This window comes from Anabrus simplex, chromosome 8, assembly GCF_040414725.1.
Source record: "Anabrus simplex isolate iqAnaSimp1 chromosome 8, ASM4041472v1, whole genome shotgun sequence".
In the NCBI taxonomy this organism is placed as follows: Eukaryota; Metazoa; Arthropoda; class Insecta; order Orthoptera; family Tettigoniidae; genus Anabrus; species Anabrus simplex.
In genome coordinates, this window is record NC_090272.1 from 235,716,004 (window position 1) to 235,731,400 (window position 15,397).

A 15,397-nucleotide genomic window follows, 5' to 3' on the forward strand; every position below is an offset into this window, starting at 1 on the left:
GCGCATGCACCCTGAGAGGCCCTAATCTATACTGAATGGTCGCAGGATTAGAGTGTGGAGGACCAAAAGCTGGGCACTCACCACATTGCAATACGTGTGCTGTGGTCCGCTCTTCTCCACATCACACAAACTGCAACCTTCACTGAAGCCCAACTTCTGCAGTTTTGACCTGCATCTCGTGACACCTGAACGCAGTCTGTTGAGTAACTTCCAAGACATCCAGTATGCTGTATGATCAGGATGGAAATGTTAATTTGGCATCATCCAGTCATTTAGATGCTGGCTTTCAGCCTGCCACTCTTTAATTCTTGCTTGCCTCCATGTACCTTGAAGTACCTCAGTATATCTCACGAAGCTGCTTCTTGATCTAAGACGTTGGCAAACTGGCTGATAGCCAAACAGGTGATGTGCTAGAGATGTCATTCCTCTCTGCTGGGAATTATTTCTCAACGGATGTCGAGAGGTGCTATATCGGCAAGACAATGGCGCTTTACCACAGGTGTAAGACGCAGACAGGCAGAGAGGAGTGCAACACACCTTTATTTAAACCTAAGTCTTTTACGAACTTCTAACACTTTAGAGGAATTGTTTCTCTAGCTCCTATCAGTATACCGTTAAAGGGTACGCTGGTACTTGTCCTTGTCATAAGTACTTAGAAGAGAGAGTTCATCTGTCTCTTCTTGCATTCTACCGTAGTTTTATGTTCTGAAGAAACGATTACCATTTCAGTCATTTAGATTCAGCATGTGTTCGGTTGCCTAGTAGGCAATGGGTCCGCCAGGGGCACTGACAAGTTGTTCCATGCGTGATGACATTGACGAGTATAAGGCGTCCTAGTGTATCGCCAACCATGCTGAATTCAACTGTTTTCACAGTTCAGCTTTGGCGGTTGGCGTTGGGTACAGCACCGCACCCGTCGTTTCACCATATTCCACACATTTTAGATTGGAGACAAGTCCGATAATCGGGAGGGCCAAGGCAACAATCTGACATTCTGTGACAACAAGAAGGCACTTGTTCGTGCAGAAAGGGTATGGCTACGGGTCGCAGGATGTCATTCACGTAGGTCAAAATGGTCACAGTCCCCTGGACACGCACCAACTGTGATTTGTGGTTGTACCCAATAGCACTCCACACCATAATGCCTTGAGTTACTGCTGTATGTTTTGTGCGAATGCAGTTAATTTGACGCCTCTCCCCCTGTCTGCGGCGATCAAAAATGCGTCCATCATTTCCAAGCAGACAGAACCTGGATTCCTCCGAAAACACTATCTGCTGACATTCCTGTCCCTTGTGACGTCGTTCCATACACCTTTGCAGTCTAGCATGTTTATGCACATTAGTCAAAGGCAGACGGAGAAGTGGACGACGCGCCGGTAACCCAGACCGTAATAAACGGCGACGGACTCTCACTCCTGATAGTGTAAGATTTGTTACACTGTTCCACTCTTGCGGCAGAGCCGAGAAGGACGCAGATCTAACCTGCAATGCCTCGCGGAAGAGGTTTCGGTCTTCTCGGAAGTGGTCTGTGCGGTGCGACCAGATACATCTCGTCGCATTCTACGGCCTTCTGTGAACCATTCTGCACACACCCGTTGCACTGCCGGCACACTTCGTCCCACACGAGCAGCAATTTCCCGGGTGGATGAATCACGTTCTCCCATGCCAATAATGCGCCCTCTTTCAAACTCACTCATTTGACGGTACGATTCTCGCATACGTCTACGAGGCATCCTGCACGTCTGCTCAAATGACACTGATCCATTGCCTTCAGTTTATGGCGACAACGAGAGCCGTAGGCACATTTTACCAGTCGGTGGTGGTGCTCCGAGATATCGATGTAGACCTTGAACCTGAGGACCGACATGGCTCAAATGCTAATAATTTCTTCAGAACATAGTAATGCACGTGTCCTCTCTCTAGTCTTACAAGGCGTTCTGGGTTTTAGGAATATGAGTGTGTATGTGGTCCACCTGGTATTTTTGTCGATCTTTCTACTTTGAACCTTGCTAACGCATATAGTTTCAGTATATCTTTAATGGTTTTTGAAGAGTAAGCGGAGAAAGCTTTGCCGCCGTTAATAGAACCTGGGACCACCGGGAACAAAGACCAGAATGCAAAGGTCCATGGTTCAATGACCTCCCCGGACTGCCACTGTAAATATGACATTAAATACACTTAATTCTTGGGAGGAAGGTTATGGCAAAAATGAACATAGTTTTCAAGAACAGAAATCTCAGCGTAACAACGAAGAGATAGTATGGTTGTGAGCATGGGTCTTTAAGGAAAGTCCATCGGCGAACGGTAGATTATCCTGAATTATGATTCTAGAGAAAACCTCTGAGAGATGCGGGCTCATAAGAGATCTAATCAGTCAATGTTACAGAAAATAAACCTGGTATTGTCTTTGGATAGACGATTAATACATCTGAAGTTACTGTACTTGCGCGACATTACTAGGAGACATGACTGACTGAAATTGACAAAGGAAAGACAAAAGGTGAAAAGGGGTGATCAGAGCAGGTGCCAAGGAAGAAATAAAACAGAAACTGGTAAGTATTCGAGAATAGCGCAGAAGAGAATTTAACCCCGTTCTATAGTTCTTTGAATGAGGAAGAACTGGAAAATGCTTAATGACCATGTAAGAAAGAAAACAAACACTGTACGTTGATATATCATAGGATATCCTGCACACATGCAGTAAACTACCTACAGTCGAAAAGTAATACTGTTACTGTTCACACGTTGCACTGATACTTTGAAGATCTTCGAAGTTGCCATGAATTTCGCCCTACAGAATTTGTTTCATTCTAAAAATCTGCCAAGATTAGGCTGGCGTATTTGACCACATTCAAATACCACAAGTAACATATGGTTCAAAAGTTAAATGCTCTACTGTTTTAGTTACCGGAACAGCTAGAACAAGTCGGCTTGCAATTCAAATAGTTATCAGTATCCAATCACCTCAATGTTTGACGCTTGTGAAGCAAATATAATAATTATCATGCTAATCTATACATTTTAGATTTCTTATTTCTTAGTGTGGTTTAACTGCAGGTATAAAGCTAAGGGGTGAAAAATTCCCGAAATATTCTGTACGATTATCTGGATTGCGAAATGTTCTTTGCGAGGGTACAAGAAACCCGCGTATTTAAGAAAAATCCACGTATATTCAAACTTTCTCCTTCATTTTACTGACCTCCTGGTGGTGTCGTACGGCCGAATATCCTTTCTGACACTTGTTCTTTGTAGAGAGGCGGATCCACTATCGCATTCTCCTTTTGTATATGATAAGAGTGTATTTAGTCTAAATACAAGCACACCATCTCGACCCAGAGGAATTGACCGGACGCTGCTAAAATCCCCCTCAGGGTCGTGAAACAAACACCATACCGTCTTTACCGAAGGCAACGTTCATCATTAAACCAAGGAACTGGGGACTTGTATTGATACTTGATAAAATGCAGGTGGTTAAAGGTAAAACCGTCTCATTACAGACCTCCACCAGACCTTGAAGTGGTTGAAGGTAAAGGTTTCCACTATCCCCACACCTCAGCCCGACAGCCTCTTCCACGAGAAACTAACCCAGTGTTGAGTGAAACCCAGGGCAGTGTTTGACTTCAGAGCTTGTTTCCAGTTTCTTCGATATCCTGACAGCGAATCGAATCCACGTCCCCCCGGGTTGTTAGCCGCTAAGTAAATCAATAGGAAGGAAATAATGTACTCTACACATACTTAGTTGAATTACTTTTGTACCTTTAATTTGGTAAACTATTATGTCCAGCGCCGTGGCGAAGGGGTGGCGTTTTTGCCTCTCACTCGGTATACCGGGTTCGGTTTCCAGCCAATTCAGGATACTTAGATTTGTCCAGAGGGCTGGAATGAGGGTCACTGATCCTCATGAAGCAAACCGAGGAGCTCTTTGGTATGAGACGTAGTGCTCCGGTCACCGAAGTCGAGTAACACGCCTGGCTGAGCAATAGCCGTCTTGATAGGCCAGGACCTTCAATGGCTGTATTGTTGGCATTTTCTATCGCCTGTTTAACAATAGTGTCATTCGATACATCTATCATTGACTTTTGAATGTGTACGTGCAGTGGTACCCACAGTGACGTACAAACTTCTAAAGATTAAGTACTTCTTCTTTTCAATTTTGGCCGCTGTGGATCAAGAAGTAACAACTTCGGTATCCTGCATCACATCGAGGAAAGTTCCACTGGCTTTGATCTTCTGTGAATTCAGTTTCATTCGTTGGCTTGTATCTTTCTTTCCTTCAACGAGCAAGTTGGCCGCTTGGTAAGCAGTGCGCAGGTGTGAGCTTGCATCCGGGAGATAGTGGGTTTGAACCCCACTGTCGGCAGCTCTGAAGACAGTTTCCGGTGGTTTCTCATTTTCACACCAGGCAAATCCTGCGGCTGTACCTTCACTTAGCCCACGCCACTTCCTTCCCAATTCGTGCCCTTTCCTATCTTATCGTCACCATAAGACCTACCTGTGTCGGTGCGATGTAAAGCAAACTGGAAAAATCTACTTCTGCTCGGAAGCGTCTTCAGGCCCAAACTAATAAAATTGTTGAGAGTGATTCCTATTTTGAACGTCTTCGTGACTACAGTCGTAATATTGAAAGAAGCGTTCTGACAGTTCTTAGAGATAGGTCCGTCTACTGCCTACATGGGTGGGGAGAAAGGAGTAGAGGGTATGGTTGCCATGGAAACATGGGCGGATACCCATGCTGTTGCCATTGGAGATAAGTCTGCTGGCCGGTTCGTGTTGCTTGGAGTTGCCAAAACACTCACTTCTGAGTTACGTACAACAGAAGACGGCGGTCTGAACGAACGAACAAGTGAGTTGGAATGGAACGAGAAGAGAATGTAGCAATGTGGCTACACCGTGCAATACTCCTCCCTCCAGCTCTCTCTGTCAAAAGGCTTCTTTTAATATTACAGGCATAGTTCCCATTCTCTCCATATCGGTATGTATCTCCATAAGCCAACTGGGAACTTTGCATTTTATTTAAGCATGTTTTCATTCCTCCCCTGGAGGTGGAGGCGGGCTACCTAGACTGTGGATAATGGGATGCGTTTTTACAATTGGCCAATTGTATTTGTTCTTTTTTCTTCTGTATTTTTTATTTTTCCAGAGTAGATAGTTTTTGATATTTACAATTTAAGTTTCATTCGGATGTTTTATGTAACACTTAATTGGTTTTAGTGTCTATTTACATTATTTATACACAAGGTTTCCTATGACAATTGTTTCTACTTGTTACAGGTGTAAGAGAGGGGAGAAATCCTGAGAAGTATGTTAATTACTATAATAACACAATGTAGAAAATGGCAAACATTGAGAAGTTCTCTAACGACACGATGAAATATTGTGAACATGTAATTCCTATAAATTTCGTCGCGAAACTAAGGAGCTTTGATAAGGAGGACCTCATCGGAATGAGGATGTAACTAGCAATTTTCTTTCAAAACTGAGATTTCAATGGAAATAGTGCGTATCATCTGTGCTGTGGTGTCATTTTATGTCTTACATTTGACCTTCAAGCTGGTTTACAGCCAGCAGAACTTCGACCTCCGAGGTGTAAGGATGGAACTTCGCTTGTGCTGGTTCATCACCAGGTATGATAGATCATTTAAATAAAAGCCATAGACGAAATCCTATCGGCATAAACATACAGTCCGCCCCGTAAGTGTAGTAACACGAGGCAGCACTATGTGGCGCACGCGAATTGGCTGTCATTTGTTTAATAGGGTATCCACTAGTAGCTCCGAGGTGAGTAGAATGACACTGCTTCCAACTGTTGGTTGTTGGTGCTGGTTTATTGTTGTTTGGTTTGATATGGCTGTGTGGGTTGGATGTGAGATTTAGTTTACCGAGTTTTCAGGCGATTGTAATGAGAATCAGCGTAATTTTACTTGAGTTCTTTTTATCTATATTTTGAAATATTTTCATATTTTTTGTTATTGTTGTTATTTTTATTATTGCACTTATATTATTTGCTATCATTTTTGTTCCAGGATCATGTTTCTCTTCTGTTATATACAAACTTAAGGTACACTAGTACATTATTTTCCACTGTATCACTTCCTATTGATACAGTGTTTTCAAAACCTTAAGTTATAACAATAAAATATTGTTTTTAATACATGAACTCATGTATGCACTTACATATGTAATTGGTTAAACCATGATATACCATGAAATAAACCCCAAAAATAATATTCCTCTCTCCTGAAAAATTACTGTTTTGTTGGTTACATCCTTATATCCACGAGGTATTCAATCGTAGGTTTAACATAAAATGTTTGCTGTAGTAAACATTCTAAGCGACACAGTATCAATTTCATCACCAAAAATCTTCTGAAGTAGGAAACTGTAAAGTACTTAATTAACATGAGGTTTCGTTTATGGTACTCGAGAATTTTGACATAAATAAACGTGTATGGTTTGAGGTTGTTAATTAACTTAATATTTGGAAGCCATAGAAATATTCCTTAATTAACGCTGTGTTTATGAAGCACGCTTCATATTAGAACCTATAAGTAGGAGAGGGATTTCCTTTTGAACAGCGCTTTAATATTATACTTCTGTACAATGTGGAGCTTACATGCAAGAACGAACTCTGCACTTTAACACACGATTTTCAAAATACCTTTGAGATATACCGAGAGGCCTCTAATGTTATCGCTTTTCGTGGGGTTTGATAAAGGAGTGGAGCTAGTTAAATTATAAGACCGCAGGGCATTTTTGTCAGAATAGGTTTATGCTTCATTATGTAAGCAGCGAATAAAGCAAGTCTTAAATTGGTGGCTTGTCAGATTTTCGTCAGGAGAGACCATGGAATTATTTTGTAAAAGCTCAACTCTTGAGAGCAATAAGGCATCCATAGGGTGGTCGGGAACAAAGAGAACCAGGTATTTTTGCGTTAGAGGACTGGTCATACCAATAAATAATTTTAAGAATTAATTCGATATCTCCTTTGTTATTTGATTGTAAGTAAAATATTTTTAGACAGTAACAACTTAGAATGCAAACACATTTGAACAAGGCGCAAGTGTCGTCTACCCGCACGACGGTTCTGCTATGATATTTGCGTAAATATTAGCGATCTGAACTACCAGAACCCCTAAAGTGTCTTCTACCCGTACAACAGTTCTGCTATGAGATTTGCGTAAATATTAGCGACCTGAACTACCAGAACCCCTAAAGTGTCTTCTACCCGCACAACGGTTCTGCGGTGACATTTGCATAAATAATAGCGATCTGAACTCTCAGAACCTCTAAAGTGTCTTCTACCCGCACAACGGTTCTGCAGTGACATTTGCGTAAATATTAGCGATCTGAACTGTCAGAACCCCTATAGTGTCTTTTACCCGCACAACGGTTCTGCAGTGACATTTACGTAAATATTACCGATATGAACTCTCAGAACTCCTAAAGTGTCTTCTACCCGCACAACGGTTCTGCAGTGACATTTGCATAAATATTACCGATCCGAACTGTCAGAAGCCCTAAAATGTATACAACTCACCTACATATCTGTAGTGCAGCTAGATGGCACTTGCGCCTTATTCAAATACCTTTGCATTCCAACCTAATCGAGCCAGAAAATTTTTTCCCTACTCTTAGCTTCTGAAATTAGCCAGTCACGTCGCTTTGCTGGCGAATTAAAATGGGCCTTGTGAGGCGGTGTTATGAGCGGCTTGAGAGATGGCGAGGAACCAGCATGCAACTCAGAACACACCGTCGAGTGTCACCGTGGCGCACTTGCTATGGCGTGATCCTCACATCCAGGAGGTCCGTGTTTGAATCCTTCCCCGGGCGAAATCTTTTTCTTCGATTAGTGCCCTCAAGCCAGTCTTAATGCACGTGCAGATTTAGCAACACCGCCTCACAAAGCCCATTTGAATTCGCCAGCGATGCGACCTGATTCTCTAACTTCAGCAGCTGATAAAATAACAATGGCGCGAGATATCGATTATTTTCAAATTATCCATGAGTATGACCAACCGTCTAACCCTTGTCTGACCGTTCCCCGTTGTGTCTGACCATCCTGTATAATACAACAAGTTGTAACCAGTCAACCACACCCTTCTTCCTTTGGGGCTAATAAGTGACTTCATATCCTCGAGGAGTTTATGATTTGAATTCCAATTATTATCACTTTTTATAGTAATTGGGTGCATTACATTGTCGTGTAGCATGTTACAAAATGCAGGGTTTTGGAGGAAGAGGATGGCTTTCTACCACGAATAATAAACACAGGCAAAACTCTTACGAAAATCAAATGATCATAAATATGTCTCCCAGTAAAGGCCATCTATCAACGGCTGCTAATGTCAGATGGCACGGTTGCTAGGTGATAATACCTTACATCATTGCCTGCACGGTTGCTACGGTTATACTTCCGTCACACCATTTGTCGCGTCATGGTACACAAATGCCAAACAGGTATTACTTCCAGTGGTGTAAATACTATGGGAAAATACCATCAGATTCAACATTACTCAGCGTGGACAATTTAGGCCCGAGAAATACGCAGTTTAAATTCGAGCGTTGTGTGAGAAAATATTAGAGCCTCACAGGAACAACGATATGCGAGTCCGTTGGCAGCACGAAATCATGTGATTCCTTGCAAGTTCGGAGTCCTGTCAGAGTGATTTGGATATTGTGACGATACAGACGTGTATTGTTAGGTAAAGTGTGACAACTTCCAACAGTTTTGTGACCCCATGTCAGGAGTCCATACACCTACTCACAACTACATAAACATACACAAAAGCTGATACCAATGATAAACAGGTAGAATATGATAAACGTCATAATTTTTGATTGTGAAACAATACTGGAACAATATAAACTAGGTTATTTCGTTTTTTCATTTTTAACGTATCACTGATGTTGCTAGTGGTTGTGAAAGGAATCATCCCCTCCCAGACTGTTCAGAGGAAGAAATGAAGAGGCCCAACACTTCGAAGCACGGAGCTATCGGCAGGAGAAATCAAGGGCCACGAAGTGCGTGGACATGAAAGACCTGCTGAACCTCGCGAACCTAATACCGTCGGGGTCGGAAAGGAACAAGAGTTGATCAAGGGGGATCCGATCGGAAACCTCAAACTGTTGAGACTCGCATTTTTGTCCGTAAACAGTGCCAGACTCAGCTAGGGGAACTATGGTTGCCAATCCACGAGAGTCCGTGGTCCCTCTTTTCATCAACTCCTGCGAGAGGTAGGGGAAACAGTTGATGTATTATATGGCCCCCACACACTCTGAAACATACTGTATAATACAGGATTCGTCCATGGGACACGTCATGAATACTAAAAATGTCCTATGTTAACACAAGTTGACTCCTATATAAATTTGTTTGTTGTTAACAATATTCAGCACTAGTCAGCGAACATAACAGCTTCCTCAATAAATATTATGAATGAAAGGAGAAAGCATTACTACTTTATAGTACAATCAAGAAATTGGCCTTTTGGTATTTAAATAACATATATACCCGTGCCTCGCTATGGAATTCGACATTGTATACAGAGTAAAATTGTATTAAAAGATAACCTCTTGCCAACCTAAAACGCGAAGGGGAAGTCACTACACACCTTTACTCATGTGAAGACTGGATTAGGAAATGTTCGTTGTAAAGGAAGGTGTAACCCATTATGGGGATTATATATATATATCTATAATAATACTGCCGAGGGAAATCACAAAGTATCGCTGACACCGAGTAATTTCAGTCAGTAGGTAGTAATATTACGCAGTGAGTTAAATGCCAAATTGAGAATGGAGGCCGTGGTAAAAAAAATCTCCAATAAGCATTCCAGAGTAACAACAGATAGCGCAGTGGAAACCATGCTACATAACATTAGAAAATTAAAAGAAAATGTGAGGAGAAATAAGGGACATGACGGGTGAAAATAGATGAGAAACCAAGATAAAATTTGAAAACGTACATTAGAATAATAAATCAAAACTCTAACAATTTACATGAAAGGAGAACTGTACAAATATGAAATTTTCCCAACCACATATACAAAATACAGATTCATTATAGTAAAATAAGATATCCAAGAGCAAGAAAGCAAACGAGAGAGAATAGGGCAGGAACGGAAAGGGACGAACAAGGAAAGGATAAATATAGCTGTAAAAAGAGAAACCCAGAACAACGAGAAAAAGAGGATGTTCACAGTTACCAAATTCGAGTATGCCAGCAGGAAATCTTCTGAGCTATATGCAAGTCACAACCACTTCCGTTATTACTCGATTGACACAATGTAATGTAGTTCTACAGGCAAATAATCACAATATACTTCAAGTGAACCAGTTTCACAACATTCAGAAACTCAAATGGTGAAGCACTGAACGGGAGAAGTGTGTGTACAGTAGGAGTCGCACAGTTGCCAATACACCACACGCACATTTAGAAAGAAAGTCGTTACTAGGTTCGTCAATGAAGAGTTTAAATACAAAAAAGACAAGTGAAATTTCGGCCTGGAAATGCCATGCTCCCAGTCAGAATGTGCAACGAAAATATCTCCCAATGCAACTAAAGGTATTTACAGTAAAGAAATCAGTTTGTCATACCTCATCATGAACCAAATTGTACCAACTGCCCGAAAATGGAGAGTTCTGGGCACATGTCCCTAAGGACGGAGTTGACGTTGGATGTTGCTCCCTCCACACAGGCCAAAGTCCATCTCAAAATATTCCGAGGAAGGCCAGGTATTTATAGTGTGGAGTTTGAGGGGAAATAATGAGAAATATGTCTGGAAGATTCCAGAGGTTACTGCAGCATGCGCGACAAACCAGGCGATGTCACATGACGTCAGCAGGCGAGAAGAAAGTCAGTTTTTCGTAGATCGTAGAGATGGATAGAGCAGAGTTCATGCAAAGTATGATATGTCGAAATTCACTGAAGTATGTAAGTCCAGTTGCAGAAAGAGTACGGTTTATATCAAGATGAGGGTAAGTCCATATTAATAGTAGAATAAAGGTTATGTGCATGGCGATTTTCATAACAATAGGTGCCGGTGACGTGAGGAGGCCGTTACAAATGCCATTTTTGTTTACTAACAAGTTGGGAGTTTTCATTATGATGGCAGACACTCATTCTTTTTACACCCTCAGAAAGAGTGTCTTAGTGGTTTCCACAACTGATATTAACATAGGTCATTACAATTAAATCAGTAGGAATGTCGCGATTAAGAGCAATTCTAGTTTATGAAATATTCGATCAATTAAGAATCCACACATTTTCCCAATTTTAACGAACACTAAGCTGCTGATCTAAGAGTCCGAAGTTCCAGAGCTGGAATGATCAGGCCGCAGACAGCCGTGTACACTCCTCTGCCACTATTCCGGTAAGTGCGCACGTTGCTCAATCCAATCAACCCCTCAGAAAGGAGATATACTTGCTGGAATACTATGATGAACCAGTGTGTCACGTACCAGCAGTATCAGAAAATTTATGAACCGTAGGAATGTCATACTAATGAAGGAAGTTATCTGGCTCCCCGTCTACTCCCCGCCAATATTCAGGCAGGCTGTGTTCCTCGGTACGCAGCAGTAATCCCATCTATCAGAGATGAGTGGCAGCAGAAGAGGCAAAGAACATCACAACAAACAATGGTCAATGTAATGTTATTTTTGATATTCGATTGTTGATTTCGATATTGTAAGACTTCACATTTAGTTTTCATCGGACTGTTTGATATCATCTTACGTTACTTAGACATAAATGATCAGATATTGTATTCCCTAAAACTTTTGTTATGTACTACTTTTCGATAGGACCAATACCATAGCTACTTAAAAATTAAAATTTATCCGCCTTCCCCTGAACTACCATTTCATACACGGTGAATCAAATTATTTATAGCATATTCCCTTCAGCCATTTCCTCTCGATCTGCGTACGTACATACATACTGTACCAGTGAAAGTTCGGGGCGTAAGGCATGAGAAGGATCTCAGGTAGTGGAAGTTGGTTTTTGGAGCCGGTACAGAGCAGGATAGACTCGCAGGGCGAATAATAGATGGTTATACCTTTTTCAAACAATTTATTAATAATGTTAATTAATTCACCACCCAGCAATGTTGATATAGGATTCAAATAATATGTCGAAATCAAAAGGGTTAACGTAAATCTTCTTGAGTGCAATTTGTGAAAATAAATAAATCTCACAGATCCTATAGTCTTTTGCGAAAACACAAAGTGTCACTTTTTCACCTTAAGTCTTTCTAAGTATTATGACATGACATGAACACATTTATAATTGAAAATAAGAATTTGAACTTCTGTTGAGAGTTTCTCAGTTTGTTAGCCTTGAAACATAGAACACTTGAAACTCCTAAAGTCTTTCTTCTGTGAAATAGATTTTGAAAATAGATTTATCATTAAAAGATGAATTTTGAGTAATGATGGAGAACTACGAACTATCGTCACACGCAGCACTGGGTAAACCACTGTTCAAGATTGGTAAGGAAAAAAAAGTCAGTCAGTTTGTGACTACTCACTTATTAAAAAAATTGGCTTACAAATACTGATGAGAATCTGGAACATTCCGCGGGTGCGGATGATGACTCGAACTTTAAGTTCCACGAAGAAACCACGTTGACGTCATAGATGAAATGATGTTGAAGGTAGCTGGCTCTTATAGAATTTTCTCAAGATTTCTGCTGCTCGTGGACATGATTTTAACACACGGAACATGCAAGTAGTATTGACAGATGCTATCGTTCACTGTTAAACACAGTCCAATTCGTATGTTAATTTTAGGACGTCAATTGAATGATCACAGTCCTTGTTGCAAAAAAAACACTATTTTAAATCGTCACTGAGAACGTCCAACACAGTGCAAATACGTAATATTTCTCATTACCGTCTCTGACCACAGTCTTTGAATCGTTATCCTGACAGATAACACTGATTCTCTAGTGTTGATAGAACTATATTATTTTAGAAAAGGTTCTTAACTTTCACTAGGTTTATCACTGTAACACACCATGTCCTAATATGGCACATAAATAAAGAGACACAGTCCAAGGATGTGCTATGTTAGAAAATAAGTTCTAGAGTAGTTAGAGTTACTGTACACGACAGTTTCTGTTGGTAATTTAATATTGTGTGAAATTAATTAAGTCCACACGTCATGTTATAGTTTGTGAATGTCCAGTATATAACTTCGAACTTCACTGATTTAGTACGTGTTATACTTCGAAATGTCTGTAAATTATATCGTAGTCGCGGCACAATAGACTACTTACGGTGCGACGTCCTTTTTCAAGTACGATGGCGATTTACTATCCCGTAATTTCGTCTCCGCGAAACACGACGGAAAGTACTGTCTTCGAGACTGCACGAACATACTATGCGAGGGCCAGTCTCCCCTCTCTCTTACTCACACATACTACACTGCTAGACTGGACTGCTTGCAATGAACTGAACTCAACTCAACACCACCACCTGTTAACCTTGACCCAGTGGCATATATAGCTGGCGCTGGGAGGGGTAGTTTCTCTCGGCCATGTGACCGTGAGTGCGTAATTTCTGTTAGATTTTAAATCATTATAACTCAGCAACCATGGGATGGATTAATTTGAAATTCACAGGGATTAATTTTTACGACGTCCGCTACAATTTAACGTTTGTTCCATTAAAATTGGTACAGGCGTTGAAAACTTGCGAAAAGAAAGATATTTTCGAGAAATATCTCTAGGGGAGGTGAGCTTTGAACGATAGGTGACGTCACTTGACTCCGCTTAGCGCACTCGTGGAGTCTGGTACATACTGGAACATTCTTTTACTTAGATGTTCATACGTCGGACGGATCTTATATGCTGGAACAACATTTCTTTTGATAACTATGGACCAGCACCTAGGCTTTCCTGGTACAATACATACATACATACATACATACAGAAATGATGGAATATTGTAAGTGCATTTCCTTGTTACTGTAGACACGATCGATGCAGAAGTAAGATTCTTTTTACATTCTGAGCAATGTACAGATACTACTCTTATTTTATAGATATAGAACTGTATTTAATTATTGAGTATTTCCTATTGATGAATGATGCAAAAAAGCTGGTCGGTAAAGAGACGTTAACGTTTTGTTTATGCAACAATAACGTCTTGTTTTTCATTTTTTTGCTAGTTGTTTTACGTCGCACCGACACAGATAGGTCTTACGGCGACGATGGGACAGGAAAGGGCTAGGACTGGGAAGGAAGCGGCCGTGGCCTTAATAATGGTAAAGCCCCAGCATTTGCCTGGTGTGAAAATAGGAAACCACGGAAAACCATTTTCAGGGCTGCCGACAGTGGGTTTCGAACCTACTATCTCCCGAATATCTTGTTTTTCATAAATTCGAGGAAGAAGCGACAAGTGTATATTACATGATGTAATTATTAACTCGTTTGCAACAATGTTTATTCTGACTGTAGAGAATTTACTGTGAACTTATGCTTAAACTATATCTAAAACGATATTTAGAGCAGATGAAATTTTAGGTTCTAGAATTCTGTTCTGGGATTTCTAACTTTCATTTTCTTCTCTCCCCACCCCCAATTACACATCTGTCATCCTGAAATTCAATCCCTCACCCCAGCGTCGTTCAAATATTTCTATGTCCATGCTCACTGTACCGGGCGGTACACCTCCACGCCGCTAATTTAAAAATTGCGCCAGTTGAAACTCCTCTGCTGGAGGAAGTCTGAACTTTATCTACGCTATTAAATCTTTACCTTCTCAGAAGATGTCACCACGTGGAAAATTTTGAGTTTTTGAACTGTGTCATTTTTGATGTGTTTTTGTTTCGCTTGAAGTAAGAAGTGTGAACTTTCTCTTCTAGAGGACACTACTGAAGATCAACAATAGTGCACCCTAGTGCGGAGTCAAAGAACTATTTTGCTGGAGAAATTTGTATTTCAAATGTTTGTTTCTTCTTAAATTTCTTTCTGTTATTGTTTAAGTTGGCTGTATACCCCTCTTTTCCCCCTTGTTTTAGATTTATCCAATCCCGAATTTCTTTTAGTAATTTCCGACCAATCCGATGTATCTTCCCCTAACTTGGATATGTTTCTGTACCCTAGCCAATAAAGTAATTGTGGGCGGGTGTTTTCATTCCCCTAACGCCTAGAACCTTCCGCGAGAGGATATAAACTGCTGATTTTTGGGTCTCTGCGCCACTTCTGTTCCATCTTTCAGTGTGTAAAGTACATAGCAGGGGGCGGGAAGCGCCTCTTTCCTCGGCAGCGGTCAACAACAAGGTAATGGCCGATTAATAACTTCTTTCTTTGCTAGCTCAGCAGTTTAACTCTCGGGGCGGGTTCGAAGCGTTCCACCATGTAACCTTTTCCTAAATGTAACTACTCTTTTCATA